The following is a 16,716-nucleotide window of genomic DNA, read 5'->3' as shown; positions in this document are numbered from 1 at the left end:
AAACACCTGCAGGAAGCAATCGGAGGAGAGAGGAGAGGGGCGAGAGAGTCCAAGACTTTGGGGGCGAGAGAGCACAAGACTCCGGGAAAGGGAAGAAGTCCAGTTAGTTACATACATTAATATACACTCCTTCAGTTTCAAAGTGGCCAGAGATATGTATTAGTGCACATCTTGCAGAAAAACCCCTTCAATGTAATCTGTGGTGTAGACCAGAGATGGGAAGTAACGAAGTACAAATAATTTGTTACTGTACTCAAGTACATTTTTCAGACAGATTACTTTACTATTTATTTGTGTGCCGACTTTTTACTTTTACTGCTTACATTTTAACACAAATGATAATACTTTCTACTCCATAAATTTTACAAAATTGGCTTGTTACTTTAGTTTCTAATAATTTCATTTGAAACTAATTGGATGGGACTATACGTTGCACTTCCCCACAACTACAAGACGACTCAACAGATTTGGCAAATCATTGCTGCTTGATGGCGGTAACGTTAGTGGTAACGTTAGCGGTAACATTAGCGGTAACGTTTATGTACTATTATGGACGTTGACATGATTGAAAATGAAGAAAACTTTGTGAGCCTGACATATTACATTTTTTATTATTATTAGACTCCATGTTCAAAGGTTTACTAGCTGTCAGTTTGTCTTGTCATTTGCAAGGCTACTTTTACTTTTATACTTTAAGTAAATTTCCAAGCTTGTACTTTGTTACTTTTACTTGAGTAAAGAAGTTAAATCAGTACTTCTACTTTTTCCAGAGTATTTTTTAACACAAGTATCTGTACTTCTACTTGAGTACGGGAAGTAAGTACTGAGCGATTCATGGCGTGGTATGAAATATGAAATGTTCGAAATATGTTAGACGGAGACAATACTGGCACTCGCTCCTCCGGTTAGTTTTCAGTAGTAGAGCACGATTCTTTACTTCACTAGGCTACTGCAAAACAGAAATACTCAAAATGCCCCTGTGAGTGTCAGACTACATGCATTATATTGTTATTATTGAAAGTTAATTTACAACAAACATTATAATGGCAGTTTCTTAACTGAGAATTTTTACAGTGATGGATTTCACACTTGACAGGATCCATAATAATACAGCACTTTGATTCCACTGGGGATTGAACCCAGGACCTTCTGCTTGTAAAACAGACGTGATTACAACTACACTACAGAACCTCAGTTATCGTGTTTTCTGTAAAATAATCATTGCTCAAATGTGATCTGAAACATACAGTAGAAATAATAAATGGAGCTCCAGTTACTAAAAGTGAAACAAATGCAAAGGTGAAAGAAGTCTTTAAGATAGGAGATGAAACGTCTTTGGAGAACAATTTATTTGATTGTCGTTCACTCCATTTTAAAGACTTTTCAACTGATGCCTGCCAGGTGGTAACAGGACGTAGTTGTTACGTCAAACCGTAAGTCTGGTTCCACAGGGGATTGAATCCAGGACCTTCTGTATGTAAAGCAGACGTGATAACTACTACACTATGGAACCTCTGTACCGATATAATCTTTAACTTAAACGGATTCATACTGTAAATAAAAATAAATGGAGGTCAGGTTCTGAAAGTGAAACAAATGCAAAAGAAATCTTTCAGATAGACGTTTATGTCTTTAGAGTAGTTTTTTTTGATTGTTTAGTGTCATTCGCCCCCTTTTAAAGAGACACCTGCCAGGTGGTAACACAAAATAGTTCTTACTTTAAACCTTAAGTCTGGTTCCACTGGGGACAGAACCCAGGACCTTCTGCATGTAAAGCAGACGTAATAACTACTACACTACTGAACCCTCGGTAAAATGCTTTTTCTTTACATAACCTGCATATAAATGTGACCTGAACCATAGACTTTAGAATTAGCTGTACTGTAGCTCTGGTTCTGAAAAGTGAAAACAATGCAATGGTGAACGAAGTGAAGAAGTCTTTCAGATAGGAGACTAAATATGTTTGTCGTCACTCCCTTTTAAAGACTTTTCAAGGGACACCTGCCAGGTGATAACAGGAGATAGTTCTTACTTTAAAACTTAAATGTGGTTCCACTGGGGATTGAACTCAGGACCTTCTGCGTGTAAAGCAGATGTGATAACTACTACACTATGGAACCTCCGACATACTGTCATCTTTAACATAATCAGAACAATACAGTAAAAATAATGGCTGGAGGCGAAGTTCTGAAAAGACACGGGCTAATATTTCATTATTTGCATTCAATTCTTTCTAAAGACTTTTCAAATGACAATTACCAGGTGGTACCAAATACATAGTTCAATAATTCCAAATTAAAGTTTTTCATAATTTTTGGTCAAGATTTTCCCTCAATTCTCATAGAAACATAGAAACAAACCTTCTGGGACAGCCATTAGTCTATCAATAATCCAGACTGGATTGAAATATACCATCGTACTTTAACCAGACCTCCATGTTTAACCACTCGTGTATACAATATGCACATGTTGCCATTAACTCTGTGTAGAAGTGAAGAAGTCTTTCAGATAGGAGACTACATTTCTTTGTAGTAAATTTTATTTGATTGTCATTCACTCCCTTTTAAAGACTTTTCAACTGACACCTGCCAGGTGGTAACAAGACATAGGTCATACTTCAAACCATAAATCTGGTTCCACTGGGGATTGGACCCAGGACCTTCTGCGTGTAAAGCAGACGTGATAACTACTACACTATGGAACCTCTGTTTAAAGCAAGAACAGTCTCATTCCTTTGACATATATCACTAGACAAACAACAAAGCCCAGCCATAATCCAGTGATAGTACAACCATGGGTACACTGCCAACAGTGGGAGATAAAAGGTCTTTGGAGAACCTTTAAGAAAGTCCAGTTTATTTTAGGTTTTACCGTTCTCTGGATATCTATGACCTGGTTGACAGAGAACCTTGAAAGACATAATTGTGGGCTTTTATTCGATTGTCGTTAACTTTACAACTAACGTCTGCCGGGTGGGAGCAAGACAGAGTTCTTGCTTCAAACCAAAATTCTGGTTCCACTGGGGCTTGAGCCCAGGACCTTCTGCGTGTAAAGCAGACGTAATAACTACTACACTATGGAACCTCTATGACAGGGTTAACCATAACATGACTGGCATATAAATATGATCTTAACCGTACTGTAAAAATAATGGATGGAGCTCAGGTTCTGAAAAGTAAAACCAATACAAAAACGAAAGAACTTAAAAAGTCTTTCCGAAAAGAGACCGAAGGTCTTTATTGGCCCTTTAACCAAGTCTTTAGTTCTGAATCAACGGTAGAGAAACTTAGCTATTTAACCTTTGTGGGTTATTTTTCAAGACGATCGCTAGGGGTTCCATGGTTAGCGCTCCTGGCTGTGGTAAAAACACCTGTTATGGTTATTGGAGATGCCCAAGGCCAAGTCTGAACAACCATCAACCATTCAACCACCCCACAAAGGTAAATAGCTGGGTTTCCCTGTGGTTAAGTCAGAACTTAAGACGTCTTTCAGAATAGAGACAAAACGTCTTAGAGCACCTTTAAAGCAAGTCCAGTTTCCTTTAAGTTTAACTTTTCTCTGAATAAGATATGGATATGGCCTGGTTGACTGAAAACCTTCAAAGGCATAATTAGGGGCTTTTATTTGATTGTCGTTCAATCACTTTTGAAGGCTTTTCAACTGATGCCTACCAGGTGGTAACAGGGCATAGTTCTTAATTCAAACCATAAGTCTGGATCCACTGGGGGTTGAACCCAGAACTTTCTGGTGTATAAATGTGATCTGAACCATTCTGTAGAAATAATGGTTGGACCTCCTGTTTTGAAAAGTGAAACCAAGTCTGAACGACATCAACCATTCTCACACAAAACACCAGTCAACAACCCCGCAAAGGTAAATAGCTTGGTTTCCCTGCCAAGTCAGAACTAAGAAATAATTAGGGGCTTTTATTTGATTGTCATTCACTCCCTTCTAAAGACTTTTAAAGAGACGCCTGCCAAGTTGTAACAGAACATAGTTCTTACTTTAAACCTTACATATGGTAACATGACTGGTGTATAAATGAGATTTGAACCATACTGTAAAAATAATGGATTTAGCTCAGGTTCTGAAAAGTGAAACCAATGCAAAAGCAAAAGAACTGAAGACGTCTTTTAGATAGGAGACAAAATGTCTTTGGAGCAGCTTCAACCAAGTCTTCAGTTCTGACAATCGTTATGGTTCTTGGAGATGCCCAACGCCAAGTCTGAACGACCATCAACCATTCTCACAGTAAACACCATTCAACCACCCCACAAAGGTAAATAGTTGGGTTTCCCCATTGTTAAATCAGAACTTAAGATGTCTTTCAGAGAAGAGACAAAACGTCTTTAGAGCACCTTTAAAGCAAGTCAGGTGGCAAGAGGGTATAGTTCTCACTTCAAACCATAAGTCTGATTCCGCTGGGGATTGAACCCAGGACCTTCTGCGTGTAAAGCAGATGTGATAGCTACTACACTACGGAACCTCTGATGTCCTGTCATCATTAACACAATCGTAACAATACAGTAAAAATAATGGCTGGAGGTGAGGTTCTGAAAAGACATGGGCTTATATTTCATTATTTGCATTCAATTCTTTCTAAAGACTTTTCAAATGACAATTGCCAGGTTGTAGCAAATACATAGTTCTTACTTTAAAGCATAAGACTTGTTCCACTGGGGATTGAGCCCAGGACCTTCCGCATGTAAAGCAGATGTGATAACTACTACACTATGGAACCTCTGTAATACTGTCATCTTTAACATAATCAGAACCAAACTGTAAACAAAATGGATGGAGATGAGGTTCTAAGAAGTGAAACCAATGCAAACGCACTGAAGAAGTCTTTCAGATAGACGATATGTCTTTGGAGCAGGTTTTTTTTGATTGTCAAGTGTCGTTCACTCCCTTTTCTAAGACTTTTCATGGGACGCCTGCAAGACGGTAACAGGACATATTTCTTACTTTAAACTTTAAATTTGGTTCCACTGGGGATTGAACCCAGGACCTTCTGCGTGTAAAGCAGACGTGATAACTACTACACTACGGAACCTTTGTGATATATATCTTTACATAATCTGAATATAAATGTGACCTTAACCATAGACTGTAGAAGTAGCTGTATTGTAGCTCCGGTTCAGAAAACAATGCAATGGTGAACGAAGTGAAGTGAGGTTTCTTTTCAGCACTGTAGCCTGGCTGACGGATGGTCACAGCTCTACTGAGTCAAGTATTCCCAGAGCTCTTAGTAGTAACGACTTTATGAGATTTTTCAAAAAATTCTCCTGCTGTGCCTTGTAATGCCCACAGTGCCCTGCTATGCCATGAACTACTACAAAGAACTGCTACAAACTACTATTTTTTCTATTTTTGTTATTTCCACTCTTCATTCTAACTCCAACCGGCCCGTCAGACGCCGCCTACCAAGAGCCTGGGTCTGTCCGAGGTTTCTGCCTAAAAGGAAGTTTTTCCTCGCCACTGTCGCACTGTTGCTTGCTCTGGAGGAAACTACTAGAACTGTTGGGTCCTTGTAAATTCTGGAGTGTGGTCTAGACCTACACTATCTGTAAAGTGTCTCGAGATAACTCTTGTTATGAATTGATACTATAAATAAAATTGAATTGAAAATGCATGTGCAAAACACAATCTATAATCAATACAATATACTGTCTATTGTATAAGGGCATACCTGACACATCTAAAATAATTAGTTTTTGTAATGTCAGCTGATGATAGAGTGTTTTTTGTCATTGTGTTATGATTGACTAAATGTTCCTGTTGGAGGAGAACATGTGTTAGTGTTTGGAATAATTATTTGATTTTGAAACATGTTTGCAGTGTTTTGTTAGACATAGTGTGTATGTATTGTATTTTGAAAATTAGTTTTGGAGTTTAGTTTACAATGTGTGATTTTGAGTATGAAATTTACCTGTTTTGCCAGTTGTGTGTTTTGTGTGTGTTGGTGTGTTAAGAGTTTAGGAAATTTGTTAAATGTATTGAAAAATCTGTCATAGGAATTGTAAAAAAAACTGTAATAGTATAGCTTACACATGCGGATGCAGTGCTAACTGTGTTAATAATTTTGGAAATTTGTTAAAAGTATTGAAAAATCTGTCATAGCAATTGTAAAAAACTGTAACTCCCTTTCATACAGTAGATGAGATTTGGATACTTTCTCAGACTGTGAAGGTAACCACATGGTGGAGCCCCAGCCATTGTTTTGCTGCACCATAAGCATATCCAACATAGAGGATGTGGGGGTATAGCTCAGGGGTAGAGTATTTGACTGCAGATCAAGAGGTTCCCAGTTCAAATCTGGGTGCCCCCTGCATGGATGTGTGTAGGTTTTCATCTTTATGATAGTTGTTGATACTTGAAAAAAGCATGCAGGTAACTAATGTTGCTTCTTTTCAGAAGCCCTTGTGCTTTCTCCCCTCTCAGACTTCCTTGGATTGTGGTGGCACCTGAGTAGTGGATGCAGCTGCTGCCATGGTCCTGCTGGATGCCCTGCTACGCCCTGCACTATAACTGCTACTATTATTAGTAATAGTTCTATTACCTTTACTGCTGCCATAATTACCACTGGTCATCTTTTCATTCCATTCTCTCTCTCTCTCTCTCTCTCTCTCTCTCTCTCTCTCTCTCTCTCTCTCTCTCTCTCCCCCTCTCCCCCAACTGTTTGTGTCAGATGACTGCCCACCATGAACCAGTTTTAGTCTGAGGTTTCTGCCTGTTAAAAAGACATTTTTCCTAATATATGTAACAACAAATGCATGCTCTTTTGGGAAATGTTAAGTTTCTGTCATTTACACAGTGTGGTCTAGATCTTCACTATATGTAAACTGTCCTGAGATAACTTCTGTTAGGATTTCACTGTATACATTTCTGGTATGGAGTTTGTGAAGTTGAGCAAAATTGAACTAGGGCAGAAACATGGTCCACATAATTACAAGTACGTAGACACTTTGAGCAATGCAGGATCCTTGTGTGGACCACGTTTCTGCGCTTAGTGTTGACATCTATTGTAATTAACATAAATTCAGCTTGGCCTTTATGGAAGATTACACTGTTTTCTTTCTTTTAACTCCCTTTCATACAGTAGATGAGATGTGGATACTTTCTCAGACTGTGAAGGTAACCACATGGTGGAGGCCCAGCCATTGTTTTGCCACTGATGCAGAAGCCACAGTCCACATACAGCAGCAGTGTGGGTGCAATGGCTGACTGATGATAGAAGCTGGATGTGCATTGTCTTGTTCTTACATAATAATAATAATAATAATAATAATGTATTTTATTTATAACGCACTTTTCATTCCAAAGAATCTCAAAGTGCTACACAGGAGAATAATAACAATAAAAACAATCAGCACAAAAATGCCTTTCTGAATAAAAAAGTCTTCAGTTCAGCTTTGAAAGAGTCCAGGTTCTGGACTGCTCTCAGGTCACTCGGGAGCTGGTTCCAGAGCCGTGGTGCAGCTGAACAAAAAGCTCGGTCACCCATAGTACAAAGCCTTGTGGTGAGGACCTGAAGAAGCAATTGTCCATGTCAATGGATGTCAATTGGATTCTGACTTTGAATTCAAATATTTGGCATCCAAGGAAATTTTGGAACTGTTTATGTATCAGTCATTTTTTTGGTAGTTTCTTGGTCACAGCAACAAGCTTGATCATTGACATACAGTTGCACGCCACGTATCACAAAACTGTTGGGTGGGGCCTTATGTATTTGCTTGTATTACATCAAGTGACCTGCATACCAACGACCGCAAAGATTAATATGTACATGGTTTGCAGAACTGTACTTTATAATAGAGGTAAGGCAAAAAAGAGTGATGAAGAAGCCAAAACAGAAAATGGGGAAAGGAGAGCCGGATCTGTTATTGTTTTTAGGAAGCAGATTTACAGCTATACACTTTGCAAATAAGTGTCTCACCCTGGCCGCCATCAAAGATGCCATTTGGACCTCCAGAATTATTATAAATATTAAGTTTACTCTTCAGCAGGTGGAGACATTTCACTTGAGACACTTGCAGCAACAGATACTTTGTTAAACATCAACAGACTGGAAATATGTTTAGTGCTGATATGAAGCACGGCAATTAGCAGAGGGTGGTTTCAATCCATCGACCTCTGGGTTATGGGCCTAGCACACTCGCGCCACTCTGCTCTGCAGGTCATTGTCAGAGTGCTAACGATTACACCATGGAACCTTTAAAAGTGTTGCAAGGGTTTGCTTGGCAGTTTCTTTCATAATATCCACATGTGTGATATTGAAGGCACACAACAATCACAATGAAGATGGAACAGCAACAATTACTGGCCAACTTAAGTCATTTAGTTAGCTAAACGTTCAGAGGATGTGGGAAAAAGCAAGTGAAGAACAGGTTTTGAAGAACTTGCCACAGACAGTGAATACAGCAGTAGATATGTCTACTGTGTACAAACACATGGTAACTTTACATGTGTTGACAATAAAGATGCTCACGAAACGCTGTACTTGCAATTGCTTTTCTTGCGCACATTCTTGCGCACATTCTTGTCGTCTTAAATAAAAAGAACTGCTAAGTTCTTTATTCCCAAAATCATGTCTCAGACATTAGTTCCAGATGAAGAGACTAGTTGTCAGAAGTGGGATTTGAACCCACGCCTCCAGTTGAGACTGCGACCTGAACGCAGCGCCTTGGACCGCTCGGCCATCCTGACTGATCCAACAGAGGATTAATAGGATAATATGGTAAATCAATTGGTGTGGTTGTAGTGGCGGATGATGTCAGGTTTGGCATGCCTGCCGAAGCCGACAGTGCAGTAGAGCAGAGTGGTGCAGCGGAAGCGTGCTGGGCCCACAACCCAGCGGTTGATGAAGCAAAACCATTCACTGCTAGTTGCTAATTGTGCCAACACTAAGTCTTTGACCAGACTGTTCATGTTTTGATTGATTGATATCTTTATTTCGAACATGCAAGAGAAAGTGTATAAAAATAAAAATAATAATAAAAAGAAATAATAAAACAAAAAAATTGGAGAGAAACATAACAAACAAAGTATCCTTCTTTAACATCCCTCTATTACATGTGCGAAAAGGAGTAGGAAGAAGTAAAACTTATGTACTCCTACCCCTTTAATTCTTGCATTGCTTTACAATATTTATAATTATGTTGCTATATATATATATATACACATACCTACACAAATACATACACACACATGTACATATACACACATATACACATACATACATATATACATACATACATATCCACATACATATACACATACACACACACACACACACATACATATATATATACATACACACACATATTTATATATATATACACACACACATACATACATATACACACACACATACCCTCATATATATATAAATAAATAAACAAAACAAAAAACACAAACAAAACTTTCTACAGTGCTTCTTTATACTTTCTAAAACTAATTTCTTTGTACATTTTTTTGAAAAGGAATATGTTTGGGCATTGCTTTAGGTTCTCATCTAGTTTGTTCCACAATTTAACTCCGCGCATTGATAAACATAATCTTTTCCTTGATGTTCTACATCTATTAATCTTAAAATTTCCTCTTCCTCTTAAATCGTACCCTCCCTCCCTTTCAGTGAACATCTTTTGACTATTCCCAGGCAATAGACTATTTCTTGCTTTGAACATGAATACTGCAGTTTGATATTTAATTAAATCATGATATTTTAGCAATTTAGACATTAGAAATAATGAATTTGTATGATCCCGAAATCCGGCGTTGTGAATGATTCTTATTGCCCTTTTTTGCATAATGACTAGTGGCTGTAGTGAGTGTTGATAAGTGTTTCCCCAAACCTCTACACAGTAATTAAAATAAGGTAACAGTAGTGAGCAGTATAGGATGTGAAGTGATTTGGGTTCCAGAATGTGCTTAGCTCTTGCTAGGACTGAAATACTTCTGGACAGTTTGGTTTGGATGTGTTTTATGTGAGGCTTCCAGCAAATCTTGTCATCTATGATCACTCCAAGGAATTTATTTTCATATACTCTTTCTATGCTAACCCCCTCTATCTGTATCTCTGCCTGATGCTTTGACTTACAGTTTCCAAATACCATGAATTTAGTTTTACTCAAATTTATTGATAACCTGTTTATGTCAAACCATTGTTTAATTTTCTTGAATTCTAAAGTGATTAACTCCAAGAGTTGCTGTAAGCTGTCCCCTGAACCAAATATGTTTGTATCATCTGCAAATAATACAAAATTCAATACTTGAGATACTTTACAAATATCATTGATATATAATAAAAATAACTTTGGTCCCAACACTGACCCCTGGGGGACACCACAAGCAATGCCCAGACATTCAGACAAATAATCTCCCATCTTCACAAATTGTTGTCTGTCTCTCAGATAACTACTTATCCAGTCTAGAGCTACCCCCCTGATGCCGATTCGTTCCAGTTTACTGATTAATATTTCGGGATTTATTGTATCAAATGCTTTTTTTAGATCAATGAAAACCCCAACTGCATATTTCTTTTTATCTGTGGAGTTTGTGATTTCTTCAATGAGTTCTGTTAGTGCTAGTGAGGTTGATCTATTCTTTCTGAATCCATATTGGCTGTCAGTGAGTAGTTTATTTTTATCAATAAATTTAATCTGTTGTTAAATAATTTTTCTAAAATTTTTGAAAATTGTGACAGTAGAGAGACAGGCCTGTAGTTTGTGAAGTGGTGTTTATTTCCAGTTTTGTATAGAGGAATGACTTTTGCTATTTTCATTTTTGTTGGAAATTTACCGGTTAAAAATGATAAATTGCAGATGTTCGTTAGGGGTTTGGCGATCCCCTCTATTACTTTTTGTATAATTTTTATATCTATTCCATCGTGATCCATGGATGGTTTGTTTTTGCATTCTTTAACAATATCAATTATTTCTTTTTCATCTACTGCTGTCGGAAATATTGAACTGGGATTTCTTTCTATTATCTTCTTATATGTACTTTCTAAAGACTGTGGAACCGGGATTTGTTCAGCTAAGTTTGGTCCCACGTTTGCAAAAAATTTATTGAAGTTATTAACCACATCCTCCATGTTATTAATATTTTTATCATTATCGATGAAGTAATGGGGATAAGTATAAGTAGACTGTCTATTATTATTTTTAATAATATTATTTAAAATGTTCCACATACCTTTAATATTGTTTTTATTATTATCTAATAGTTTTGTATAGTATTCTTTTTTACAAGATCTCATAATATTAGTTAACTTATTCTTATATTTCTTATATTTATTTTCAGTCTCTATGGTTCTGTGTTTTATAAACTCTCTATAAAGTGTATTTTTCTTTTTACAGGCGTTTTGTAATCCCTTGGAAATCCACGGTCTATCATTTAGTTTTTGTTTTCTGTTATATATTTTCGTTGGACAATTTTTATCATATAATAATTTAAATATTCTTAGGAATTCTTCATATACTTTGTCAACATCTTTTTCCTTATCAATAAACTCCCAGTCTTGTGCTAGCAGATCAACTTTTGATGCCTCCACTGTTTCCTCTGTCCTAACCCTTTTGGAGATTGGTTTATTAACATGTCTGTTCAGAGTGTAGTTGCTGTCATAAACTGTAAAAATTGGTAGGTGGTCACTGATATCATTTATTAGTAATCCACTCACTGTATTGTTGTGTAAGATATTTGTAAATATATTGTCTATTAGTGTTGCACAGTGAGAAGTAATTCGGCTGGGTCTGGTAATTTTGGGATAGAGGCCTAGACTAAATGCAGTGTTGATAAATTCCTCTGTCATTTTATGGTTATTTGGATTTAACAAGTCAATATTGAAGTCCCCACAGATGAACATAACTTTTTCGCTAGTTTTTGTAAATGTCTCTTCCATCCAGTCCTTAAAAGTGTCAATATTCGAACCAGGTGACCTGTATATGCAACTTACAATTATATTTTTCTTCTTTTCCATACATATTTCTATTGTGACACATTCCAATAAATTATTCACCGCCATTGACATTTTTTCCACCCCCTTGTAATTTAAATCCTTATCCACATACAGTATCACACCACCCCCACTATTGTTTACTCTGTTAATAGAAAACATTTCATATCCTTCAATTCCAAAATCTGATTCTTTTTCACTGTTTATCCAAGTTTCTGTTATTGCAATTATGTTAAAGTGCTGTTTCAATTGCTTTAGATAGTGTTTGATACTGTGAAAGTTGGCATACAGACTTCTGCTGTTAAAGTGGATAATGGATAATTGCTGTTCGGTCTTGATTGACCTATTAAATTGTTCATCAGTGTAATAGTTGCAGTTATTGTTTATGTTAGCAAAGAAATTGTTCTCAGGATCAATGTCATTTTCCATATCCTGTGAGTGATGTTCAGTGTACTGGAAGGTGTTCAGTTCCAGGTGTTCATATTCAACCAGACTTTGTAGTGAGTGACTATCTCCGGTTTGTGTGTGTATTTTATTTAGTGACATAGTGAGATAAAAGTTTCAAAATTTCATAGGCCTACCTGTTTATGTATTAACGTTAGCTGGCCTTGGTTGTTTTGGTGTGCTGGACCGGGGATGAATGATCAATTTGTCCTGTCGTAAATAGGCAATGTCCCCCCTTTCTCTCGCCGCTCTTAAATCCGGCATGAGTTCTTTCCTTTTCCTTCTGATTGCCTCCGTGAAGTCTTCGTTTATGTATATTCTGGAACCTTTCAGATTTCTGGTTTTCTGTAGTATTTCCGTTCTGTCCTTGTGCCTTAGGAATTTTACCACAATTGGCCTCGGTCGGTCTCCTCCAGGTTTTCCTGTGCGGTGGGCCCTCTCCACCTCCACCTCGCGTTGCAGCTGTAATTTTTCCTTCACAACTTGTTTTACCTTCTCCTCCGTCTCTGACCAGCTTTCTCCCTGTGACTCCTGTATCCCGTCAAATACCAGGTTATTTCGTCTGGATTGGCTTTCCAGATACTCCATTTTGTCCGTGACAGCCAGCAAGCTGTCACAGACTTTAAAAATATCTGTTTGCATCGAGGTGCTGCGTTCCTTCAGATTTGCTGTCTCAGTTTGAATGTCATCTACTTCTTTTTGTGTGTACTGCAGGCTGGTTTTTATTTCTTGTAGTTCCTTGGTTATTGAATCCAGTCTAGTGTTGGTGGAGTCCATTATTAGCTTGACAAAGCCTTTGAAGTTGCTGTGTTGTTGTTCCAGTAGTGCGGTAAACATTGCTTTTTGTTGCTGCAGCAGTTCGTTTACACGGTCAATTGTCACATATTCATCTTCCTGTTTAGCCTCTTTTTTTGGAGGCATTTTTTAGACTTGATAGCCCACCTGTTTTTTAAACTTGTTCGGATGGAGTCTGGTGGAGATGTTATGGTATGTTTGTACACAGTAGACATATCTTCTGCTGTATTCACTGTCTGTGGCAAGTCCTTTAAAATTGTTCTTGACTTTCTTTTTCCCACATCCTCTGAACGCTTAGCTAACTAAATGACTTAAGTTGGCCAATAATTGTTGCTGTTTCATCTTTGTTGTGATTGTTGTGTGCCTTCAATATCACACATGTGGCTATTATGAAAGAAACTGCCAAGCAAACCCTTGCAAAAGTTTAGAAGGTTCCATGGTGTAATGGTTAGCACTCTGGACTTTGAATCCAGTGATCTGACTTCAAATCTCAGTGGAACCTGTTTTTAAGTTGTATGTATGCATCAAGTTAAGTGTGATGTGTTGTAGTATCTATAGAGATCTGTGGTGTAGTATGGAACCATTGTCCTGTCTTTTATGTATTATGAAACTTATTGCCGCCTGTCTTGGCAGGACTCCCTGGAAGAAGAGTTACTGTAGCTCAACGGGATAGTTCCTGGATAAATAAAGGTTAAATAAAAATAAAATGAATCTGTAATATGTCCAAACATTCCTCTCTTCATTACCGACATACTGGAAGTTGGCCATGTTTAATTGGATGCTCTCCAGTTATTGTTGTTTGGTAGATTAACTTTATATTTTCCTACTTTGGGGACTTTTCATTTCATATTCTTTGTCTGACATTTTCTATTCCCTGTTGGTATTTTCTGTGACTGCATGTGGTTTTAAATCTGTTGGAGTTTCTTCAGACTAAAGCAAAGACACTGATGATGTCATCCAAAAGAGACATAAAGGACAGCAACCTGTCTCCAGAGGACACTAAAGAATGACGGAGCAGCAGGAAACAGAGCAGCTCAAATAGCAAACAGCTGATTTATTCATCTGCCTCGTAGAGTAACGCCAATGATTGACTTGTTTTAAATGTCTGGGAATGTGGAACAGCTCCATGCTGACTACCTGAAATAAAACAAGGCCACATGGTGATTATTGGGGACTTGATTTGATGGATTTATTCTTCCTGTTGTGTCTCTGTTTAAACTCCTAATTTAAAGGTAAAGTCAGCGTCCACTAAAGGTTGTGTTGTTGCTGCTGACTGACTCAGATCATTATTCTAAGTGTGTGACATTATGGGATGGATCCCTACAGAGATAGACCTTTTAGTTAAAGAGGAACATCCTTTTAGTTTAGATCCTTTAGTTTCCAACCAGACCAGAGTGGTGATTGTAGGAACATATATCATATATATATTCATATATATATTTTCCTTTTCTATTGACTAGTTGTTTGTTATTAACAGAAATCAACCTGTCAACAAGAAGCTTCTTCGTTCACAAACAAGAGAAGGCCTGTTTCCAGCCAGACTATGAATTGATTCATGAAATCCCTGTTGTTGTTATGTAATCAGTCAGGAAACACTCCATAAACTTCCATTGTTATGCAGATGATACTCAATTATATCTATCGATCAAGCCGGATGAAACTAATCAGTTAGCTAAACTTCAAATGTGCCTTCAGGATATTAAAACCTGGATGAGCTGTAATTTTCTAATGTTAAACTCAAATAAAACTGAAGTTATTGCTCTGGGGCCCAAGCACCTCCATGACGCATTATCCAAAGATATAGTTACTCTGGATGGCATCACCCTGGCCTCCAGCACCACTGTGAGGAATCTTGGAGTCATCTTTGATCAGGACATGTCCTTTAATTCTCACATAAAGCAACTTTGCAATAGTGCAAAAGAATAGGAGAATTAAATGTGGACTCTTAAACATCAGATTTCTCTCTTCTAAAGGTGTACTAGTAAATTAATTAATATAAGATTTTAATATTGATTTATTTTGTCTTACTGTATCTTGGCTGGGTGATGGAGAATATCAGTGATCAGGCGGTGGAACCGGACTATTGAAGTCCCGTCCATGCAACCGATGGATATGATCAAAACTTGTATACAGCCCAACCACTTACCAATCACATCACTGGAAAGTCAGCATTACTACAGGGTTCTGACAGGGTAGTGGATATTGATTTTTTAAAAGGGACAGTCAACTGCCAGACCATAACTTGCCACTTTTCATGGGCTGTCAACAATGCAGCATTTTTTAGAACTTTAAAGTACAAACCTTTCTTCAAGAAATCTTTGTGCTCACATTGGCCCTCACTTATGAAATGTGCATACTACCTAAAACCGGCGTACACCAAGTCCTACGCAAAGTTTGGCAATGTATGTGGAGTACATAGGTCTTCACATACATTGCTTTTATTAAGATTGACCATATTGTTAGTTTTTAACAAAACTTTCCCAACCATTGAAAGTGCTTTCATAGCCTTGTCGGCAGCAGTCTCATAATCTGAAGGTTCAACCCTCACACGGGGCAGGTGGACTTCAAAAGTCACTGTATAAAAGTGTAGTGAATGAAAAGAACTAAATAGAACAGCCTTCCCACAATGAAATGTGTTCGAGTACAGTAGCTCAGGGGTTCTCAACCTGGGGGTCTGGACCCCCAAGACAGTTGCACTTAATTTGTAGGGGAGAAAGAAAAAAAAAAAAAGAAAAAAACATTTTAGACTGGGGAATGGCTTTTACATTACCAAATTTGGTAACTGGAACAGAAAAGCGGCCAAAGGTGGGTCTAGAACACAAGTGAAAAGGGAAAGACAATTGAACCATTTTAAAATATATTAGTTGTCTGGACAAGTTGGGCCTCGAGAGTCCTTCGGCAGGCTGGTTGCATCTCCATTTAGCAGCCATGTGTCTGACACAAGTGGAGTGTTACAGCAATTGTAGCAGGAGCCACTGTTGGCATGTTTTGACAACCAGACTCCAGCGTGCACCTCTAGTTCCCAATTCAGTTGTGCTTTGAACTTACCATGCCCACCAGGTGGGGCATTAACCACTAACTAAATATTGAGAATATTTAGTCATGTGTTTTATTCCCACAGAGTTGAAATCTAACCTTCCAACAGCAAAATATATACAAATGTGTATTTCTAGTCTGGGTAGTTGAATCTCTAAGATGCTTGCCTCAATGCAGAGTCCCTAGAACTGTGGTTGCAGAGTGGAGGTGTAGTCTCGTCTCCATTTAGCGGCCGTGTGAGACACAAGCTGAGCTTTACAGCCCAGACAAGCTTCCCTAGTCATTCACTGGAATAATGTGAGACTCAACTCAGAAATGGCATATCTGTGAGCCAATGACATCCCTGGTTTATAGTGGCCCATTTTAATAAATATTGGCACAGAAACCCAGGTCAATAAGTTTATTCACAACGTCAGTCAGAATCAGTGGTTGACTTTACATTCTTTTTGAGAAAGGACACGTGAATCTTCCCAAGGGATTTCATA

General features: G+C 37.8%; 9 non-coding genes across 9 annotated transcripts; 2 read left to right on the top strand and 7 right to left on the bottom strand.

Moving 5' to 3' along the window:
- Window positions 1-1,118: 1,118 nt before the first annotated feature.
- Window positions 1,119-1,191, bottom strand: trnav-uac (transfer RNA valine (anticodon UAC)). Its single transcript has one exon. It is a non-coding gene; the product is annotated as a tRNA-Val (tRNA).
- An 856-nt stretch (window positions 1,192-2,047) lies between these two features.
- On the bottom strand, window positions 2,048-2,120 carry trnav-uac (transfer RNA valine (anticodon UAC)). The gene has a single exon. It is a non-coding gene; the product is annotated as a tRNA-Val (tRNA).
- Window positions 2,121-2,631: 511 nt separating this feature from the next.
- On the bottom strand, window positions 2,632-2,704 carry trnav-uac (transfer RNA valine (anticodon UAC)). The gene has a single exon. It is a non-coding gene; the product is annotated as a tRNA-Val (tRNA).
- A 307-nt stretch (window positions 2,705-3,011) lies between these two features.
- trnav-uac (transfer RNA valine (anticodon UAC)) lies at window positions 3,012-3,084 on the bottom strand. Its single transcript has one exon. It is a non-coding gene; the product is annotated as a tRNA-Val (tRNA).
- Window positions 3,085-4,413: 1,329 nt separating this feature from the next.
- trnav-uac (transfer RNA valine (anticodon UAC)) lies at window positions 4,414-4,486 on the bottom strand. Its single transcript has one exon. It is a non-coding gene; the product is annotated as a tRNA-Val (tRNA).
- Window positions 4,487-4,980: 494 nt separating this feature from the next.
- On the bottom strand, window positions 4,981-5,053 carry trnav-uac (transfer RNA valine (anticodon UAC)). The gene has a single exon. It is a non-coding gene; the product is annotated as a tRNA-Val (tRNA).
- Window positions 5,054-6,256: 1,203 nt separating this feature from the next.
- trnac-gca (transfer RNA cysteine (anticodon GCA)) lies at window positions 6,257-6,328 on the top strand. Its single transcript has one exon. It is a non-coding gene; the product is annotated as a tRNA-Cys (tRNA).
- Window positions 6,329-8,623: 2,295 nt separating this feature from the next.
- trnal-cag (transfer RNA leucine (anticodon CAG)) lies at window positions 8,624-8,706 on the bottom strand. Its single transcript has one exon. It is a non-coding gene; the product is annotated as a tRNA-Leu (tRNA).
- Window positions 8,707-13,625: 4,919 nt separating this feature from the next.
- Window positions 13,626-13,697, top strand: trnaq-uug (transfer RNA glutamine (anticodon UUG)). The gene has a single exon. It is a non-coding gene; the product is annotated as a tRNA-Gln (tRNA).
- Window positions 13,698-16,716: the final 3,019 nt, after the last annotated feature.

The sequence above is a fragment of the Etheostoma spectabile genome, unplaced genomic scaffold, assembly GCF_008692095.1.
Source record: "Etheostoma spectabile isolate EspeVRDwgs_2016 unplaced genomic scaffold, UIUC_Espe_1.0 scaffold00018856, whole genome shotgun sequence".
Taxonomy (NCBI): Eukaryota; Metazoa; Chordata; class Actinopteri; order Perciformes; family Percidae; genus Etheostoma; species Etheostoma spectabile.
Note: the sequence above shows the minus strand (reverse complement) of the source record. Positions and strands in the feature narration are given on the sequence as shown.